Raw genomic sequence first — 20,661 nt, 5'->3', positions numbered from 1 at the left:
GGAAACTGGGCGAGAAACAGTTAATAACTTTCGCAATGTTGAGTAAATCATCTGTCTCACTCTCTCCTCTCCTTTACTGTCTGTTTCTCCCTGTCTGTCTGTTTTCCAGCCCACAAAGAAGTCATGCAGCTTGCAGGCTGTGACACTCTGACCAGCGTTAGTGCAGAGGTGTGCAGAGCAACACGCACACTCCCAGATCCCTCTGACTGTTCCCACAGCAGGACAGACACCAGGCTGTTTATCTAACCATTAGCCCGGGGGAGGGGAGGCCAAGCTGGGTGAGCACGGGGGGACGCACGGCTTTTAGTAAGAGCATTGGACTAATGCACACACATGCTGTCTAAATGTTATGCTTAAAAAGTTTACTTATATATAATTTGCAAATAGGGTGAGATAATGCCACTTATTTCCTGCGAAGCATTACTTTTCATACATCTCATGCAAATAAATGTCAATCAGTTCTGATTACTGCACTGCGAACAAGAAGATGATACCACTGAAAATGATATGAGGGTGATATTACTAGTTGGCTTGCCTTGCAAACAGAGCAGCTTGATGCTGTGTCTGTGTGCCGCTTGTTGCTGAGCAGGTAGCATGCAGTGGGTTTTTAGAGCTTTTATTCGCTGAAAACAGATGTTTGCTGCAGCCAAAAGGGATGCAACGAGAGCAGTGAGAGTGAACCAAAACAGTGCGCAGCTAAACAATGAGCTTAAACTTGCTATAAAGCTCTTAAAGCTGAGGGGAGCTGCAGATTCAGTTGGTGATTCTCTGTAAGTTCCTCATGATGAGCCAACCCCTTTCAAATAGTCATTTTCTACATTATACATACACATTGGTCATTGCTGCTTTAATAATGTACTCAGTAATAGACTGCATGATTTAGACGTATTACAGTGAATACTGAATACAGTATTTAACAGTTTCTCATACACATATGCACCTGTTTACATTATGCAATATGTATTTACAGTAGCTGGTGCTTCCTTAAAGCGTGACTCAGAATGAATGCAGCAGTAGAGCAGGTTTTATACTATCAGCATAACCAGCTACCCACAGCACAGCTGCCCTGTGGAGGTGTGTGTTTGCAATGAAGAATTACCAGATTGATAAAGAATAATACATTTCAAGGGTCAAGGCGACATCACTCCCCCAGCTGTTGTTCCAGACATTACGATGAATCCTCTCGAGGGACTCTATAGTGTCAGTGGTGCTTGAGAGCTAAGAGAGAAGTTACTGCAGGGACAGTCTGAGAGGACAGGAGGGAGCTGTGATGTGACTCAGGTGAGAGAGAGACGGGTTTTCACTTTCAGATAGTATGAGGTGAGGAGTGAGGGATAGGGTGGGAACGCCATTTTATTCTATCATTTCAGCCAACCCCAAACTCAGACACACACTCAAACACAGAGAGACACAGAGAAACAATGAAAAGTCAAAGAGACACTGTCTCATACAGTATATGACATATTCACGGACACACACACACCTATGCACACATTTTGGCATGCATTCATTGTGATGCTGTCTCTCAACACACGCACACACACAGAAAGCGAGATCCAGACACAAAGAGAAAACTGTACTTAGCGGAGCTCCTCCACCCTGTAATCCTTTCAAACTAAACCAAACCTGAACACCTGCAGTGAGAACTATGACAAATGCTCTGGCTGAACAACGTATGTCTGTTCGTATGTCATAGACACTCCTAATGGAATACTAATCATACGTTTTCTCAGGTCAGGCACAATCTCTTTTCAAGAATCACAAATTCTCAGCATCAGTTCCAGCCATCGTCTGTGTTATGGATCCCTGTGAGGCCAGTGTTAAAGGTACAGTATGTAGGATGTAATGGCCGCCTGTTGACGGTTGAGCCTGACAAATCAGGGGCAGCATATCACCAGAATAACCGTTAACTGCTCTTTGCTGTAGCTACTCGCTGGCGTTAGCTTAGTTAGCCATGCAGTTAGCAGCCCCATGGCTGACTAGAGTCTGCCCAGACCAAGAGCTCAGAGCACAAGGGGATTGTTGGTGTTTACACAGTGGGCAACAGAACCAGGCTCAGCAGCCCGGAAGACCATCGGATCGGGACCGAAGACAGCCTCCAAGACGGATGGAGGCCAGTTTGATGACAGGGAAAAGAGTACTGAGGTGACTGAGACCGTGATGACACAGCAGGTCGGGTCAGGAGAGGCGTGAACTGGGAGAGCAGTAAGAGGAAGGTCGGGCATCAGCAGCGCGGAAAAGCAGTGTCAAGAGAGGGAATAGGATGGATTGTGATCATTTTCACGGTGGAAAGATGGTTTTGGTGAGTTTTATTTTGTTTCAGTCAGTGTTGAATGATGTGTCTTTTACGATAAGTTGATTTGGCAATTAAGATCAATATTCCTTTATTTGTCCCGCGAGGGGAAATTCCAGATAAAGTTTCTTGGAGAATGCGGGCATCGATCCCGCTACCTCTCGCATGCTAAGCGAGCGCTCTACCATTTGAGCTAATTCCCCGTGACTATTTTTTAATTAAGCTCATTTTAGAAGGTGTATGATTGCATTGTTCTGTTTTATGAGGAAAATAGGTGCAAGATACGTTCCAGCTGAAACTGCGGGGGGGGGGGGTTGTACCAGCAGACTGTCATCTCTTGAGGTACAAAATGCTATTATGAGACAGGACAGGGAGGAGCTAGCTGGTTAGCATGCTAACTTCAGCAGATATCATGCAACACAATACATAAATGTTTTTGAGATACTGTCCGAACTCTTTCTTCTAGACATTGTCTGACCTAATAACCGAATAATGTCTGTTAATTTTTTGAACATTTTAAAGTAAAATTTTGGCCATATCTCACACTTTGTACCTTAAAAAAAAAAAAAAATGCTGCACATGGACCGATGTGTAGATGTGGTAAACGTAAAGGGAACTAAATTCTTCTCATCCAGACATTGTGTCACAGGTAAAATGACTGTGGGCTTCTGAGGAAGAAGAGGATGAGGGGAGCAGAAAATGGGAGGAGAAAAGCATATGGGGTATAATCACACAGACTGGATAACACTGAAAAGCCTTGGGCCAGCACTGACAAACACAGCTGCTTACTGACACAGTAAATCTACTGGATGACTCTCTGCCCTTCTCTGCCTGCCTACACACACACACACACACACACACTTGAAACTGAGCATGTTTGAGGGTTTGAGCAGTGCCACTGGGCTGTCTCAGGTTGGATAATAACTCTTGGCCTGTCAGAGCAGAGTGCTAGCTGTCCAAAAAGCTGTCAACATCCCACTTACCCTAAAACCAGCACAACTATGGCCTGCGCTTACGGGATCTTTGCAGGCAGTCTTCCCGACACACTTTAGCTGACACACACCGTTACAGCCCCAGGAGTCACACACAGCCTCTTTTTACTGTAACTGATGTTAAAAAAAAAAACATAGTTTGCTCCATTGTTTTCAAGAATGTTCATTGAGATCAGTGGAGATGGTGCTGCTCAGGTTAACCAGAGCTCACACTCTGGAGATAAGAGGGAGACATGAACTCTAGCAGCCTCCTTTTTTGACCAAACAGTTCCAGGAACTGTGGAACCAGAGGAACTAAACTAAGAACCAAAAGTCCCCTCTGTGCATTTCCATTTCAGTTTCCACCGCATCTAAAATCTAGAGTGTTTTACTGTTATTTATTTCTGTTTTAAAATATAACCGCGATTAATCAGTTAGCAAATAAAGTTTTATTTCTCTCATTCACTTGATTTGCTCTCGTCAACACTCCCTCAGGCATCCGCTCGTTAGCTCTGCGCCCCTTCATCTCTCTCGTTCACTCTCGGCTCATTCGCACACACTCGCTTTTTTTAAACTAGCGTAACTTTTTTGATTAGTGAACATCAACAAATGTTCCCTTCATCCTAATATTAACAGTGTCTCTCACAAATGCTCCATTAAAGACGAATTTTCCATTGAGAAATGTAGGTTTTTATATAAAGTGAAAACTGAATTTTACACACAGAGATGGAAGCTGCTGCTTTTTTGAGTGGAACAGTACACACGTAGTCGCCTTTGGTCTGTGCTTTCTTACAGTCTGAACCATCTGAAAATAAGTTTAGTCCTGAGTCCTCCTGTTGGACCGCAGGTAAAGATCCCGAGTTCCACAAAAGGTTCTCGGCCCGCTGGGAAAGTTCCCGCTGTGGAAACGCCTTGTTAGGTACTTAACTTTCAGACTAAACTTGGCTCCAGGGTAGGTGTTACCACTCCAGTGAAGTAGCTATGAAAAGGTAAAAGAGAGGAGTAGGACTCCACGCTCCTTCTTCCCTCATCCATCTGTTCATCTTTACACTGCTTCGTTTGTGAGGACGGAGGTGTTGTCGCTTGGAACACGTCGCTGTTTGATAACATCTTTCACTTTTCACATAAAGTAACTTAGCTGCCCAATGATTGTATGAACTCAGTATATTCTCTACTTGCTGTATGTTGGTTTATGTGAGCTCGAGTTAATGGCATTAAATGATGTAACAACATTATGTCTTTTCCAAGGCAGACCCCCCCGCCCCCTGTATTTTTTCCCTCCTTCACCACCCTCCCTCTGGCCGCAGTCAGGCCCAGATGAAAATATGAACTCAGAGAGAGAAGTTAATCTCCCACACAAACGCAGAGCGGAGGCTGTAACTCAATACACGCTGCTTTGTGGGAGGCCCACTTGTCCTCATCTTGGAGAATTAATACAAGTTGTCCACTTATGAGGAATGAGATTAAAATGTAGTTGGCTCTTATTAAACCCCGGAATGAACACAGAGGCATAAAGGATCTCTGTGTGCAAGTGTGAGAGGGTTAGAAGGTGCAAATGCATGTATGCATGTGTGTGTGGTGTGCATTAGGCTCAGTGTGTGTGTATGCAGGGCGGGGGCTTGAGATTCCCAAGCAGGCCTTATTGGAGATGATTACTCTCATAAAACCTCTGCTCTCTAAATTGCCCCCCTCCTCCTCTCCTCCTCCTCCTCCTCCTTCCATCTGCAGTCTAAACACACTTAATCAAGCGCAGGTGTGTCCTGATGCATTTACAGACGCCTCGCTGACAGACAATCTTCCACAGCAAAACAAGAGAGGAGAGGAGGCAGGAGACGTTTGGCCGTCTTTTCATCTTCTTTACGTTGTGTGCGAAGGCAGTGGATGACAGATATGAATGGAAATATGAATGAGAGTAAATGTGTCACATATTGGTTTTCTTTTACTTTGTTTCTTAATTTGTCTCTCCTCTCCATCATTCCCTTTTCTTCCTCTCCCTCAGTCTTAATTCACTCCTGGATCAGCCAGTGTTGGGGATCTGTGGGTTAATACGGTTACCGGGATAACAATCTCCCCCCGCATCGCTCTATGATAGATGGGCACTGTGTGTGTGTGTGTGTGTTGAGTGATTGAGCAAGTGGGTGAGTGAGTGAGAGATAAAGTAAGCGGCGGCTGTGTAAAAGTGTGTATGTGTATGTGTGTGTGTGTGTCCGCAAGCGAGAGCGTGGAAGCAGAGGGGGCCGTGGTATCCGTCAGAGGAGAACAATGGCTTTTAAATGAATCTGGGAGGTCGTAAATCACACAAAGAGAGAGCCCAAATGCAGCGCTGATTGCCTGGACGTCAGAGTCAGCGGACGACAGGAAGGAACGAATGAACGAGAGCCCCAGCGAGACACCTTGTTAACGCCTGAACAAAACGCCTCCATTAGGAACCAATGGCCTACTTATGCAAATGAGTCCACATACGCACACTTTCTCTCCTGAAAGTTCTGTCCTTGGGAGGCACATGCAGTCAGTCAGTCAGGACAAATGTAAATAAATCAAAGGACAAACACTTTTCCATTACATATTTGTCGCTCTGACGTAAAGCTCAAAGAGAACTTACAGCAGGCCTCTGCAGTTTATACCCATGCTGGAATAACACTGTTGCCTAATACTCTTTAAATACTGAAAAATATTGAACTCTGCACACGTTCAAGTGGAGCACAAAGGTCTTGCCTAACTTGCTGTTTTTCGAATATATGTTTTTCTTAATCTTATATGATTTGAATTGCCTTGATAAAGATATAATTTCGCCGTCACTGGTAATGTCTGTAGCTGTTACAGTATGTGTTAATACTAAGCAGTTGTAAATCATTAGAGCCATGCTTCATTATGGTTAGCGCGAGTGTTGCCTCAGAGAGAGAGATGAGTGGTAGGCAGAGTGTAATTACAGGTATGTGGGGAGAAAACATGCAATTACAGATGTAGAGGAGGCATTTTGCACACGTTTTCAGCCTGTGTGCTGTGGAAGCTTGTTTGTCTCTCCTCTCCTCTCAGTGGTGGAAAGTAACTAAGTCCATGATTGACTCAAGTACAGTAAATTTCTAATGGTTCTTGTACGTGAATGGAGCATTTTCGTTTAATGTTATACTTCTGTTCCACATTTCAGAGGGGAATATTGTATTTCTTATTCCATTTATGGCAGCTATAATTTCGAGTCACTTTGCAGGATAAGACTTTACAGAAAAACTTATGATGATAAAGTGCATTGTTCATGATTACACCAGCCGTTTCCAACCTTTTTGACTTGTGACGCTATACAAAGTGTCACATCTCAGCTGTTCTATGAGTTGATAGACTCTACAGCAAAGAGACATTTCCTCTCTAAATCTCAGATGGTTTCGCTTGAGTAACTAGTGGAGTCCCAGACAGATACAATCATCCAATATTTCATCCAAAAAGTCTAATATTAGAGAAAAGTCCAAACATTTACTATAGATTTCTATAGCAGAGCCTTTCTTTCTTTCTTTCTTTCTTTCTTTCTTTCTTTCTTTCTTTCTTTCTTTCTTTCTTTCTTCTTTTTTTTTTCCCACCCACTAATAATCTCAGTGGCTGGGAGCCACTGGTCTAAAATATTTTTGTGTTGTGCAAAAACAAGTTATAACTAGCTTCACCTGAATCAGCTGGAACCAGAAAAAGCTGCTTAAATGCATGAGTATTAACAAAATAATAAAGTCATATATAAAGTAATAATGCCTTAGTTACGTGGGCCATTATTACTTTTAATTATCTTAAGTACATTCTGCTGTACTTTTTAAAACCTGTTTTTACTGTGTTTTTACTGCAACTTGCAGTAACGCATTGTTTTTTGGTCACTTGGGAACAGGTGAAGCTACTTGTGAACACAACATTGGTGCATCATCCCCTTTTATGTTGTGATGGCAAACAGTTTCCTGTTTACACACCCAGCAGACACAGAGCAACATTATCATTCGCTTGAAGTCTCCTCTCTTCTTTTAGCTTTGTTTTTGGTCTCTACAGACTCATATGGGAAATATCTGTCTCTTTAGCTGCTACATGCATGGCTGTGTTCACCAGCTAGTTGCTAACTTCTTCTCTTTCGTTTTTAGAGATTTTCGAGCGGCTGCCTGATGCAGCCGAAAGCAACACTATGAGGACCGTGAGAGTGCACCAAAACAGTAAATTTCAGCTGGACGGCAAAGCAGAAGCTGAAATTTGCGAGCTGTACATTCGTGTGATAATTCTCTGCAGGTTTGTCACTGTGAGCGACCAATTTCACATGTTCACGTTGTCATTTGATCCATTGTTATTCCTAAAATTTCGTTTTTAGCCACTTTAAGCATTGTGCATGTAATATTTTCACATGAATTTATTGGTACTTTTACTTCAGTAAAGTACGATATGAATACTTCTTCCACCCCTCCTTTGTCTTTTTCCCGGCATCGTTACGTACTGTTGTAGTCCAATAACAACTGGGGTCACTGTTAGGGTTGAGGTCAGGTCAACTCATTTGGCCACCCGGAGCAGCCCAGCTGATGATCCAAGGTTAGAGATGAGAGGTCAAGGGTCAGGGCTTCCTGGCTCACACTTCTTGTCTCGCCTGTCTGTTCACAGGGACAGGAAACAACGGAAATAGAGGAGGGAAAAGGAGTGTGAGAAAGTGAATGTGTGTAAGTTTTATTTGCATGTCATAAAATGGGAAGAAATGAACTATTAACTGTGCCATCAGTGCACCAACTAACTTCTCCCTCTTTCTTGAGCGCTTTCTCTCACCCTCTCCCTCCCTTGCTGTAACCATAATGGTGTGTAATGTGCTGGCTGATTAAGACTTTGACGGCGAGGTTCAGACCAGCCGCCCAGACACTGAGGTTAGTTAGTCTGGGTTTTGTGGCCAGACTGTTTGGCTGGGAATACCCTTCTTTTAGTTAAACCTAGCTTGGCCGCAAGTCACATTCCCACACATGTATGTGTGTGGACACACACCTGCTTCAAATGAACAACGACGCAACAGGGTTATAGAGCACACAGAAACACGCATTTGTAAGTTGTAACCCTTTCTGAGAATAATCCTGTGTGTTGAGTTGTGTATCCTGAAATGTTTTAAGGTCTCGTCTGATGGTGGGAGGTCCCGTGGGAGCGGAACACACAGAAAACATGCTAGAAAACAAAAGGACAGCCCTCGATGGTGTATTCCTGAGACAAGCGTGACCCCTGAAGCAGAGGTATGTGACAGCTGTTCTTCTCCTACCAGAAGAGAGAGAAATGTACAAGGTTATAAAAGAGACAGTGCTCCAACTGACTGTGACCACCACTGAGTGTAAAAAAAACAGGCAGACAGGTGGGCATCTGCAATTAGGTCTGTCGTTGTCCGGTGGCGGATGAAGACGGTTGGGAGAACCTTTGGAGCAGTTGGTTCCCGCAAAGTTGACATTGTCTGTATTTTTCTCTGACGCACGCAGCAAACACACAAACACACACACAATATTTACAATACTTAGAGTATTTGGTGACGGGTTAGAGGAGGCGTGACTGACCTCCTCTATCATAATTAAGAGCCTTAGAGAGCAGAGCCTTTAGGCCAGCCGGGGGCCCTGCCCAGACACACTCCCTCAGACTGCACTGTTTATGTTTCATTAGAGCACAATTATATGTCGCATCCCTCTCTCTCACCACCTCTCACTCTCCCTGACTTTCCCTGATTCCTTCATGTGTGTCTTTTGCATGTGTGCATTTGCGCTTTTTGCTCTCAGCGTGTTCAGGACGGAACAGTGTGTGCCCGTCTCCACTGAACGACAATATTTGTCTCTCCCGAATCCTTATCAGAGGTCAAACAAGCTGCTGAGAGGCCCTTCACTCTGCTATACATACAGGGAACAGGGGGAGGGAAGGAGGGGGAGAAGGAGCAGAAGGAAACAGACTTGAATATTATATAGAAAAATAATATTATGGAAGTGTGACAGATGAAAGAAAGTATCAGGGGCTGCTGGAGGAGGAAGGATGTGCTGTGTGAGTGACACTGGGAGAAAGGAAGAAGGGGAGGAGGAGAAGGAGCGCCTTCCAGTAAAAGGTGGACAGCTCTTCTCCTCCAGCTCCCTTGCTATGACAACACAGAAGGCAGGAGAGGTGCACAGAAGAGTCTCACTCAGGTCCATTTTTATAGACTCATACCTGCGAGTGGTTAGCCCAGCAAACGAAAATGTAAACTTCAGCGTTTGGTACCGAGGTTGTTGACCCAACCGGTAACAAGAAAGTTGCATGCCTCCTTACGTTTGTATGCTTTCGTGTGTTTTCTAGTGTACACCGACGTCTGAATGACCAGGTAATTAGTTTTCTCTTGTAATATCATCTAAACTAGCACAGTAAGAATTTTCCTTCATCTCGTCCATTGCGGTTTTCACTTCTGGTCCCCCCGTCTGAAGTTAACATCACATAACTACAAACAACCCATTGTAGACGGTCCTGGTTAATAAAATTCTGCTGGTAAAGAAGTTTTTCTTTTTCTGTTTCTCCACTTAAATTCCCCCAGGGCCCATCCTCATCTTCAAGTAATTCTTACCCATACGCTTGAATTAAATTACTAACAAATCATTTTACCAGTTACTGTAACTTACTGTAACAGTCCGGTCTTCGTGCAGCCAACAGTATAGATGATTGACTATTTGTCAATAATCCAGTGAGAGCTGCACATAAGAGCGCAGCCTCCAAAAGGTGCTGCACTCTGGGAAAGGTGGAAGAGAGGAGAACAGAACCAGAGGGCATGAAAACTTCAGAAGGCTAGTTTTTCACTCTTGCAGTCTTTACCTGAGGACACCGAGGAGTAATTAGCAGCTTTAAATCAATATTTAGTGATTCATGGTTGTTTACGCCTCCTCCTCCACCACAACCACCATCATCATCATCAAACATACATGGACACACACATATTGGAGTCATCGGGTCTAGACATCCAGCCAGGACAGACACATTGTTAACCCCATCCACGACCGGAGGGTGCAAACTACAGATCCACCCAGGCTCACCACGCTGGCAGCACTGGAACAGGAAAGCACAAACACACACTTTAGGCAAATCATCATGCATTCATGACATGAGCTTTGACTTTCCTCATACAGCCCTGATACCCTCTTTGGCGCTTTGCCTCACAGTGACTGCATGCACTGCCGCTTTAATATTCACATCTGTGTGGTAATCGCTTTGATTTCAAAATAATAGTGGGAAAGGCTCAGACCTTTTCGAGAAGAGGCTGCTGTCCACATGGGGCTGGTGAGTCAACAACCACAGGTGTGAAGTCAAAATGCAAAATGCTACATTGCTGTTAAAGCACCCTGCAGGTATGCATATCAGTTTAATCTGTGATCTAGAGTCTGATTCCCAGTCCTGCACTTGCTGTTTCGTGGCTTATCTGAACAGCAGGACGGATGTTTTCCACCACCTTTCATGACCTTTTCTTTGCTCAAGACATCACCACTGTCTCCTTCTCCTCATGCCTGACTTGCTCTCCCCTGGTATCATTCTCCTATGGCTTGTTTTGTTGTCCTTTTTATTTTCATCTAGCTTTCGTCTATACTGCTCCTGGTTTCCCCCTCTTTCACCATTTCCTGTGAACAGGAAAGCCCCTTCAGACACAGCCTTGGTCCTCCTATCCAATACACACTCTCTCTCTCTCTCTCTCTCTCTCTCTCTCTCTCTCTCTCTCTCTCTCTCTCGGTTCAGCAGGCTATGTAAACACATTGGGTGGACTACAGCTGGCGAAGAAGGAGAGCAGTGGGACATAGTGTGTGTCTGTGTGTGCGTAGGTGTGTACATATTTATGTGAGAGCATGCAAGCATATGAGTGGTAGAATTAGGAGTGAGGAGACATTGACCAAATGAAGGAATAGTGTAGTGTGTGTGTGTGTGTGTGTGTGTGTGTGTGTGTGTTTGTGTGTGTGTGGCTGGGGTGGGGGTGTTACAGGCATGAGATACCAAGGGACTTGGACACTGGCGAGGAAGCTCACAAAGTCTGGAGCTTGTGGGGGTATTGAATGGCTCATTAAGTGTGTGTTTGCGTGTGTGTGTGTGTGTGTGCGTGTGTGTGTGTGTGTGTGTGTGTGTGTGTGTGTGTGTGTGTGTGTGTGTGTGTGTGAGTGAGTGAGTGTGTGTGTGTGTGCCTACAGCTGTGGATGCCAGACTCTGCTGTGCAGGAAAACAGGAGTTGGCCTGAGACCTACCCAATCAAAGAATGTGTTAAATCAAAGTTCTACTGTTGACCACTTGTGTGTATTTTTAGCGTATTATGTAGGATTTTGTGTAGGTGTGTGTGTTCTGACACACCTCTGTGTAAAGTCCCACAATTTCTGTGTTTGCAGAAGGAAATACTTTGACAGGTTTTTGGAACACCCGCCTGGGTACCCCCTCTCCATCTCCCACTTTCCTCCCACTCATTCACTCCATCTCCTTCTCTTTGGTGTAGTTTTTGGTGTTGCTTTACACTCACACACCCTTCCTCTGGCTTAGAGCAGCACACTCCCTCGCCATCACTCGCGTTGTGTAACTGCCATTTGGTGATCAGAAAACTTAACATTTGGAGGATGAAGTGAGAAATGATTGTAAATCTCATTCTGTGATACTACTGATGATCTTGCGTCACTGGTTATGTCACCATCGTATCCAGAAATAAATCAAGTTTTCCTAAATGTTTCTCAAAGGTATACCTACAGGGATCTTCAGGATTGTTAGTAATATTCATTTGGAAAAGCTCCAGTATGCAAATATTAAAACGTGTCGGTGTACTGGCTGCAGACCGATTCCTCTGCCCACACCTTTTTTCTCACTTTCCCCCCCTACCTCTATTTTTTCTCATTTTCACACAATCAGTGTTGACAGTTTAACAGCTGAGAGAAATGCTCTCACATTTTTCGGGGACAGATGTGTAAATGTCCCATAATGATGAAAGGTGACGTTCCACAGAACTGGCAGAGACAGGAAGCACTGCTCAAAGGCCACAGGAAACAGGAAGTGACTAAGGATGAGCTGTGCGAGTCGCTTATGGTCAATCGTGAGGAGACTTTGGGAGTCGTCAGAAGATGAGGTGTGACGGTATACGCAAATGCAGAAATGAAAAAGAAAAATCGGATCGAAATCCTCTGCATGACGACGCGGCGGAGCGTGTGTTGACAAGCAGCATTACAGACATGGGGAGAGAGAGAGAGGAGCCGAGAGAGAGTCTATAACTAGTTTTGTGTTGAAAGGTCAAAGTCAGGCCTCGGATTTGAAATTGAAATGAAGTGTTGGTTTGGCACCGTGCCCACCTCAGCACTCTATGGAAAGAGTGTTTGTGTGTGTGTGCATGTGTGTGTGCAGCACATCACTACCTGTGTACACATCTAGCCCCATTTCCCACAGTTCTATATATATTGTGTGTTAGTGTATAGTGTGAGCACAGTGAATTTTCTATACAGTACACAGTGTGTAAAACATTATGAAGTATAAAGTAATAAAGTATTTCTGATTCTGATTCTGAAGGAAGTGTTTCTGTCCTTCTCATACGATCCAGTGCCTCCATGTTTACAGCATGGCTTTCGTTGTAAGACAGCAGGATAGCATGTTGTAAGACGATGCCTCATCCATTCCTGTGAATGCTGCTCAGTACTCTGAAAATATTTTTTCAGGCTTCTGCTACAGGACCTCTTCTCGCAGGCTGACCCCTCGACACACGAATGGCTTAGAAATGATGCGCTGATGGGGCTCTTCAGGTCTTTAAATTTTATTGTACCTAATGGCTCAAATTGTGCAGTAATAATGCAGAGGGTCACTTTAGAGTTTTTATGATGTTCAGTTTAATGCATACAGTGTTTTACTGCCATGTCTTTTGCAGGTCTTTGTGACTGAAAGCTTGGATAATATACTTGGTGCAGTGGAGATAACGATGTGGATGTGCATCATGTGACCTGTATTTCAGACTGTGGCCACTACGCCAAAAACACCACACATCCCAGCTCTGTTCCTGCTCCAAAACTCTGCCAGAAGTAGCAGATTTCAAAGCAAAGCAAACATTGTTTGAAACATACTGAACATACAATGCAGATCAATGCCAGATACGCAGAATATGCATCAGTTTGACAAGTCTTGACACTCATTTGTTTCATTCATTTTCTTTTTCCCATTACTGTGGTTTGCCATCGGAGTCCATTGTAACAGCTGTGAATCCAAGTTGACTGTACCGGCTGTCCACAGAGAAGCAGCCTACAAACTTTTCACAGCTGCCTTTCCAGCCCACAACTGGTGAGTATTTGTTACTTAAAAGACAATGAGATTCACCTTAAATCGACTCATCTTTCAGGGTGCACAGAATCAACACTAAACAAAGAATTTGGTTCAATATGTGCTTATTTTTATGCTCTTGTGAAGTAATTCTAAAAAATACAATGTAAAAACTTTACTCTAAAAACAAAAGTTGCTTTTCCTTTCAAGCTAATGCTGACCTAGTAATGGCACATTAGCTGTGTGTCATTGAAAAATGCAGTTTTAAGGTTTGAATGCTTTCCATTTGATGAATATCGAGCAGAGAACAGTCACTCATGCACTTTCTCAGTGCAGCATTTGTTAAAGTCTGACAGAATCCAGAAGCCAAAACTGGACTGAAAAGAGGGGGAAACCAGGAGCAGTAGAGATGAAAGCTAGATGAAGATAAAAAAGACAACAAAACAAATCATAGGAGAATGATACCAGGGGAGAGCAGGCATGTCAGGCACGAGGAGAAGGAGACAGCGGTGAGAAGTCTTGTGCATGTGATATTTAATGGAGCTAATGTAAACATCATCTACCAAGAGACTGGTTTGTGAAGATTGTCGTCTGAGATGATGCAGCTTTATTATCCTGAAGGATAAAAGTGACCATGCAGTATTTTATAAAAGTAATAATTTCTTTTGATTTTAGCAGAGAGGGTCTGTATTTAAAGCAAGGTGGACCATCGCTGCTTTACAGTGCTGCAAGGAGACATCCTCAACAATTCAAACTAGACAGTTCAAATGAATACTAAATAACCTGACAGTCTCAGTATTTGACGGTTTGCTCAGTGCAAACTAAGAGGTTTTCTGCTCTTTGCAAGCTAGTTTCATCACCTAATAATTGAAAGGCAGCCTCAGTCTTCTTCCATCAGACCTCCTTGATGACGCAGAGTTATTCATACAGACAGATAAAGAGAATATAACTGGATAAAACGGAATAATTTCCATAAATCAAATATTTACACAAACACATTTTTATGGATTTCACACCAGAAATAGCCAATTACTCACAAATGGCATAAGATAACTCTCAATTATTACATTTTTCATTTGGCCTCCCTGGCTCGATTGTGTAAACTGCTCTGTGAATGATGTGCTACTGACAACCCTGGGACTGACAGAGAGGGATGACTGAGGGAGGCTGAGGTACTGTTAAGCAGTGGATGTATAGCACAGGCTGAAACGGGGAAGCGGGGGAATGGCTGCCTGCCAGAGCCCAGCGCCAGGTGCAGAATGTAGGGTAGAGAAGTGTCCTTCCCCAGCTCCCCCGTGGAGGGCACCAGCCCATACTGAACGTCCACTGTCCCGGTACCCTCCACTGCTGCTTGGCCACTTTTCCTCCTCGCTCCCTCGATCTCGCCCTCACTTGCTCCCTGCTTCTCTCCCAGTAGAAAACAACTGTGTGCCAAACAGAAGAAGGAGATTGTGTCAATTTAATGGTATGTGCTGCACGCCACAAATCACACACACATGTGCTGCACCCACAAGCAACCCCCCCCACCCCCCCACCCCCACTCTCCTTTCTGTCTCTCTCTCCCTCTATATATACGTTGCACGGAGCCACAGAGTTTTATGGCTCATGTGTGTTGTGACAGTGTGAAAGGCACAGGAAGGAAAGGCCGTGCTTCCTCTGATGCTCCTGCTGCTGTGGACCAGAGGAGATAAGAGCACACACACACACACACACACACACACACGCACACACGGATGCACGCACACAGCCATGAACAAACAAATCACAGCACAGATCCATGCTGCCTGCACTAACACTCCCTCCCTCTCCACCTCCCCTGCAGATCAGCTTCCACGTGGTTTGGCCTTAATCAACCCCCTGCACACACACACACACACACACACACACACACACACACAGACACACACACACACACCCCCACCTCCACCTCCATCTCGCACATTTTGGTTTGTTCTCATCTCAACAATTTGCGCTCCCCGGTCCAACTCAAAGTGTTTGAATTGGCGGTGCTAGACGAACACTGGAGGCTGTTAGTTTCAAATAGGCAAATAATCGCTGCTCAAATTAACACTGAACTGTTCGTGTTATTGATACAAAGCAATCATCCTGGCTGCTCTGCCATAAGTGTCCTCTCTATCCCGTCATTGGTGTATTAATGCGCATGTATGGAAGAAAGGCACCTCTTTCAGAAATCAGAGAAGAACTTCCTGGAAAGTGTGTATGCTGTGCTTTCCAGGGTGAGATTGCTGCTGAGAGTGTGTGCCTGTGTTATTTTCTGTGTGTGTGTGTGTGTGCGTGTGCGTGCCCGCTGACGTAAGCCCCTCTATCTGATGATGCCCTTCTAATCCCCACAGTGATGTGTCATGAATATGGAGTTTAAGACTCAAATCCCCAGGGATACACAGGCTATAGATAGCTTGCTCCTTCCACACACGCACATACACACAAAAGGCACACACCTTCAGCAGCAGTCCCACTCGGGCACACACAGTGTACACACTGCTGCTGACCCTTGTGACGTTGAAGGAGCAGAACAGGGAGAAACCAGAAAGAGGTGATTAAGATGAAAGTAACAGAGTCAGAAGAATTTCAGTGAATGGAGGAAATAACTGAGGAATGCAGAAAATAAAGAATTTGCTTGTGGAGCTGCTGATTGGCTGTTAAGTTCAAAGAGTGAGTGTTATTTTGTGGCTTTGGTCATCATTCTGATCGGGAATGATCACAGTGTAGTCACCATTTTCATAGCTGAGATCTGGGAACACCAATCCAGTCTCCCAGTTGTTCTCCCAATTAAGTTCTGATTAAAAAAGAAAATCACTGCGTCACATGACAGCATGACAGTGCATTGTTTCACACTGTGAGACGTTGCTTTCAATACATGTTACATCTGTGGCACAAGAAACAAACAAAAAAACGTAATGTATGAAATGAATAGTATAAAGGATATACTGAGAAATATCCGTGCAGCATATGATGATATTAATCACTGTCAGGACCCAGCATTCATAACACAGGCTTATCGGTCAGTGTGATATAAATCCAGAAATGATCCTAAACTGGTGCCTTACTTTTGTTTCTGTTATTCATCCTGTTAAGCATATGCTCATATGAAGCTCTCAGAACACAGGACTTTGACGCCAGAGACCAGAGTTTGGATCCAGACTCCTGTCTGTGGTTAGGTTTTTAGCAACAAAAGCACTTTGGTTAAGGTTGGGGGAAGATCATGGTTTTGGTTAAATGTTAATAAACACCATGAACATCATGAACAAGTCACTGCAGTATTTTTTGCATTAAACAAAGACCACAGTCTTTCACTAACCTTAACCAAGTGCTGCCAATGCCTAAACATAATCATAAAAAGCTTAATAATGCTGTGCTAATGCTGTTCCACTGCAAGTGGTTACTCTATTGCAATGAGTTAAACAGACATTTCAATAGAAAAGAAATGATGTGCATTGTTAATGAACATGTTACTGATATAGGGATGTTCCTGATGACTAATTTCCCTGATGTTTAAGCAGAAGTTTAAACTGTGACTGGTCGACTTGTCCAAAAGTAAGAAGACACTCAGAACGCTGTCAAAATTGGGCACAATTGTACCTTTAAGGTTAAACACTGTCAGGAAAAATCATGCATATATTACGAGATCCATTTGAAACCATTAATCACATTCTTCAATAACCACATTGCATTTTAAATGTTGCTGAAATGTGTGGCACTTTGTGCTGTGCATAATGATTGGACATTATCTTGCCATTTGAATATGTACATGAATAAAATAATAGCAATAACTTTAACCAGCTAGTACACCTGGTGCCGCCTAGCAAGGGTAGCAATGTTTAACTGACAAATTGTGCACATCCATAACTGACTCAGTATCAACATGTTTGCTCCTTGGCACATAGGTTAATTAACATGTCCTCATTGCTCATAAATTCGTAGGTTAGGGAACAAGACGACTTCGCTAAAAATGAAAGTCCAAATAGACAACAAGCACCGACAGTCAGCTTTGCCCGACCTACTTGGAAGACAAAATAAAGGTGGAAAGTAAAATTATTTTCCCAAATTGTCCATTGAAGTGTGTTGACGTACACTAGGAATTTCACTTTCCTGCCCAGTAACTCTCAATATGCTTATACACAGTGCCAACAAATATACATCACAATCCAGATGCTTGTTCCCAGAACTCAGCTGTTACTTTTGGGAGCACAGTCTTATCATAAGCAATACAAATGATGGCCACAACTATGAAAATCAGACTGCAATAAACCTGAGCTATGCTCGAACATCAAGTGGAGCTGTCTCAAAACGACAGCTGCATGGTGCCATCCCGTCATGTGATTACGGTTAAACTGCAATTGATTAAGTTTGCATTTATGTCACAAACAGCTGAACTTACCTGCTTGTGTAAATTTGCGTGTGTGCATGTGTTAAAAATGTGTGGTATGAATTGATGAGATACTGGAAGCTCTTTATGTTTTATTGAAGGCAGTAATCTGGAAGTGCGGTTCCTCAGGTTATTGTGGCCTGGAACACACACAGATGCATACCGTAGGTGATAAAAGACATAATGTAAGTATAATCATGCTTTCTGCCTTACCCTGACACACAGACACAGACACACACACACACACACACACACACACACAAAAACACACACACAAATGTATCCCACCACGCCCCAAAAGCTTGCCAACCCATATGGCTTGGGGATAATAAACCGAACAGCCAGCAACACGTCTCCTGCACTCCCGAGCCAGGCAAGCCAAAGGAATGCACATCTCTCCAGTTCACTCCCTCCCTTTATCTGCCTCTCTCTTTTCTTCCCTCCTCTGTCTGTTTGTCATTCTCTGTCTTTTCCTGCTCGACTCTGAGGCATTTAGTGAAGGACCCTCTTTTAAAGTGCAGAGGTATGTGTCTCAGTGTATGTTGGCATCCGAGTGTGTGTTTGTGTGTTCGAGGTGTGCCAAAGAAACCAGTCCGACGAGTCTGTGAAGAGCGTGCCCTTGGGATGGAGGCAAGAGGGGAAGGGAAGAGAGGGGAAGTGGGATGGAAAAAGAGAGGGAGTGCGAGGATGAAATGAATGGGAAAATAAACAGTCATGTGAAGGAGTGAGGGAAAAGGGGAGAGCTGGATTTAGAGGAACTTGGTGGAGCAGCATCTCCCTTGCTCCGTGCATCAAATGCCAACTATGAATGTGACCAAACACACCTCTTACCCTCTACCTCCCTCTTGTTTCTTCCTCTGTCATCTCCCCGTTGCTCTTCTCTTCCCAGGCCTCCCACCTCTCTGCCTCTCTGCGGTGCAGTGGGACAGCCAGGGAGGCCTGCGGCAGGAGTGCTAAGCCCGGACCTGGATTTGGAGCATGGCTGCTCTCGGTTGAGCAGGATCCAGGCCCCCTGAGGCCTAAGGGGTGGGGGTGGAGGGTGGGAGGTAGGGAGGAGAGGGAGGAGAGCAGAGGCAGCGAGCAGTACAGTTCTGGATCACCTTCAAAGAGCTTCAATCCCAACGGAGAGACTGGATTCCTCTGCGGAGAGAGGGAGAGAAAAGGGGGAGTGTACGAGGGGAGAGAGAGAGAGGGAAAGACATGGGAGACATGAGACAAGGGGAAAGTGTGAAAAGAGAAAGGAAAGAGGTGGTTTCGGTTATAACTTCTTTCCCACTCTTCCGCTCTCTTTCTCCCTCCCTCTTTTTCTCTCTGCACGGCGTGCATGCACTTGCCCTTCATGCAGCAGGCTATACTGAGATGATCTATCTGTGTGCTCGAGCAGGGAGACATGGGAAATCTGGCCCGCACAAAGGCGTCGTTGTGCCTCCCTGGAGCTTCCTTTAGGGGCCGGCATGTGTGTATGTATGCCTGTGTTTGTGTGTGACAAGGATGAGTAAGAATTTAACTTCTCAGGCCCCCCCACCCACCAGAAGGTTCTCCAAACTCAGGCATACACGCACACGCTCTCCCAAATACACCTCCAAAAAGCCAAGGACGTTGCAGATTGCCACCTAGGCTTCCCATTCTTGTACATGTGGTGGATGACTTTCAAGCTCTGCACCTATAAGCTTCTTACAGAGCACAGAGGAAGTGTGTGACAATTTGGGAAACCTTGGATTTGTTCAGCTGGAGTTGGGCATGTTCACATTTTGTGAATTCGGGGCAAATAGTACATTTTATGGTTTGTGTACCAGTGTGTGTTTGTGTGTGTGCATCAGTGACAGACCTTCATCCTGAGTCTGGGTCAGCAGTTTGTTTAGCATCAATTAGAGGCTCTGTGTTCCTCAACGCAAGCGTGAAGGGAGAATTAACGTGCAGTGGCACATTCCCACCAGCGTATTATTACAAACAGCACCTCAGCTGGAACAGTCCTAGCCCGTGCTCGTGCGTGTCTTCATGCATGTGTGTACACGCACATATGTGTTCATGCGCACATAGGTGAACCATTCAACTTCGGAAAGCGCTTTGCTTTTCCGTTTTTCTTTTCTCCCCGTCTGTCTTCTTCTTGTGTTCCTCTCCTCTCTTTCAAGGACTATGGTCTGACCACAGCCATTTCCCTTAGCCTCTGCTTTGCCTAGCAACACACAGCACATAGTTTCCATAGAACATGTATTTAATGAGAGAGAAGATATATAGATACTGCAGAAAGTCTCTTGTAAAGACAACTGGGTCTGAAGATTTCCTGCTCTGCTCACAGACAAAGTTTGAAAAACACATGTTCAGTGGCTTTAGCGCAGACTTTCCTCTTAAAGGCATGTAGTGGAAGACTATACTGTTCATGGAATGGAGCTGTGTTTAATGCTGCTGTCATCTTGATAAACGAAACACCAATGTAATTACTTAGCCTTGTGGTGGTGGGTTATGTTTTTATTGTTATGGGTTTGGTCCAGCCTTTACACAAAGAGTAATCATTGTTTAACAAAGTGACTCAAAGTGATCATAATTTGAGCCCTCCATTCTTCTGAAGCTAGTAAAACAGTTCGTGTCAGGCACTGCATGGGCTTGAAAATTCATCCATAGTCTGACCCGGCCTAATTCAGGCCAGAGCCCAGTCTGGGCTAAAAAACCACAGCCTGAGGCTTGAAGCCAATATTTTGATGTCAAAACTGTCTTTTTCTCTATTAAAATCAATTGGAAAGTCAGTTTGCCTTGTCGTGAGAGACAAA

General features: G+C 44.3%; 1 non-coding gene across 1 annotated transcript; it reads right to left on the bottom strand.

Annotated features, from left to right (window-relative positions):
* Positions 1-2,423: 2,423 nt before the first annotated feature.
* Positions 2,424-2,496, bottom strand: trnaa-agc (transfer RNA alanine (anticodon AGC)). The gene has a single exon. It is a non-coding gene; the product is annotated as a tRNA-Ala (tRNA).
* Between the last annotated feature and the right edge of the window lie 18,165 nt (positions 2,497-20,661).

The sequence above is a fragment of the Chaetodon auriga genome, chromosome 10 (assembly GCF_051107435.1).
Source record: "Chaetodon auriga isolate fChaAug3 chromosome 10, fChaAug3.hap1, whole genome shotgun sequence".
In the NCBI taxonomy this organism is placed as follows: Eukaryota; Metazoa; Chordata; class Actinopteri; order Chaetodontiformes; family Chaetodontidae; genus Chaetodon; species Chaetodon auriga.
Note: the sequence above shows the minus strand (reverse complement) of the source record. Positions and strands in the feature narration are given on the sequence as shown.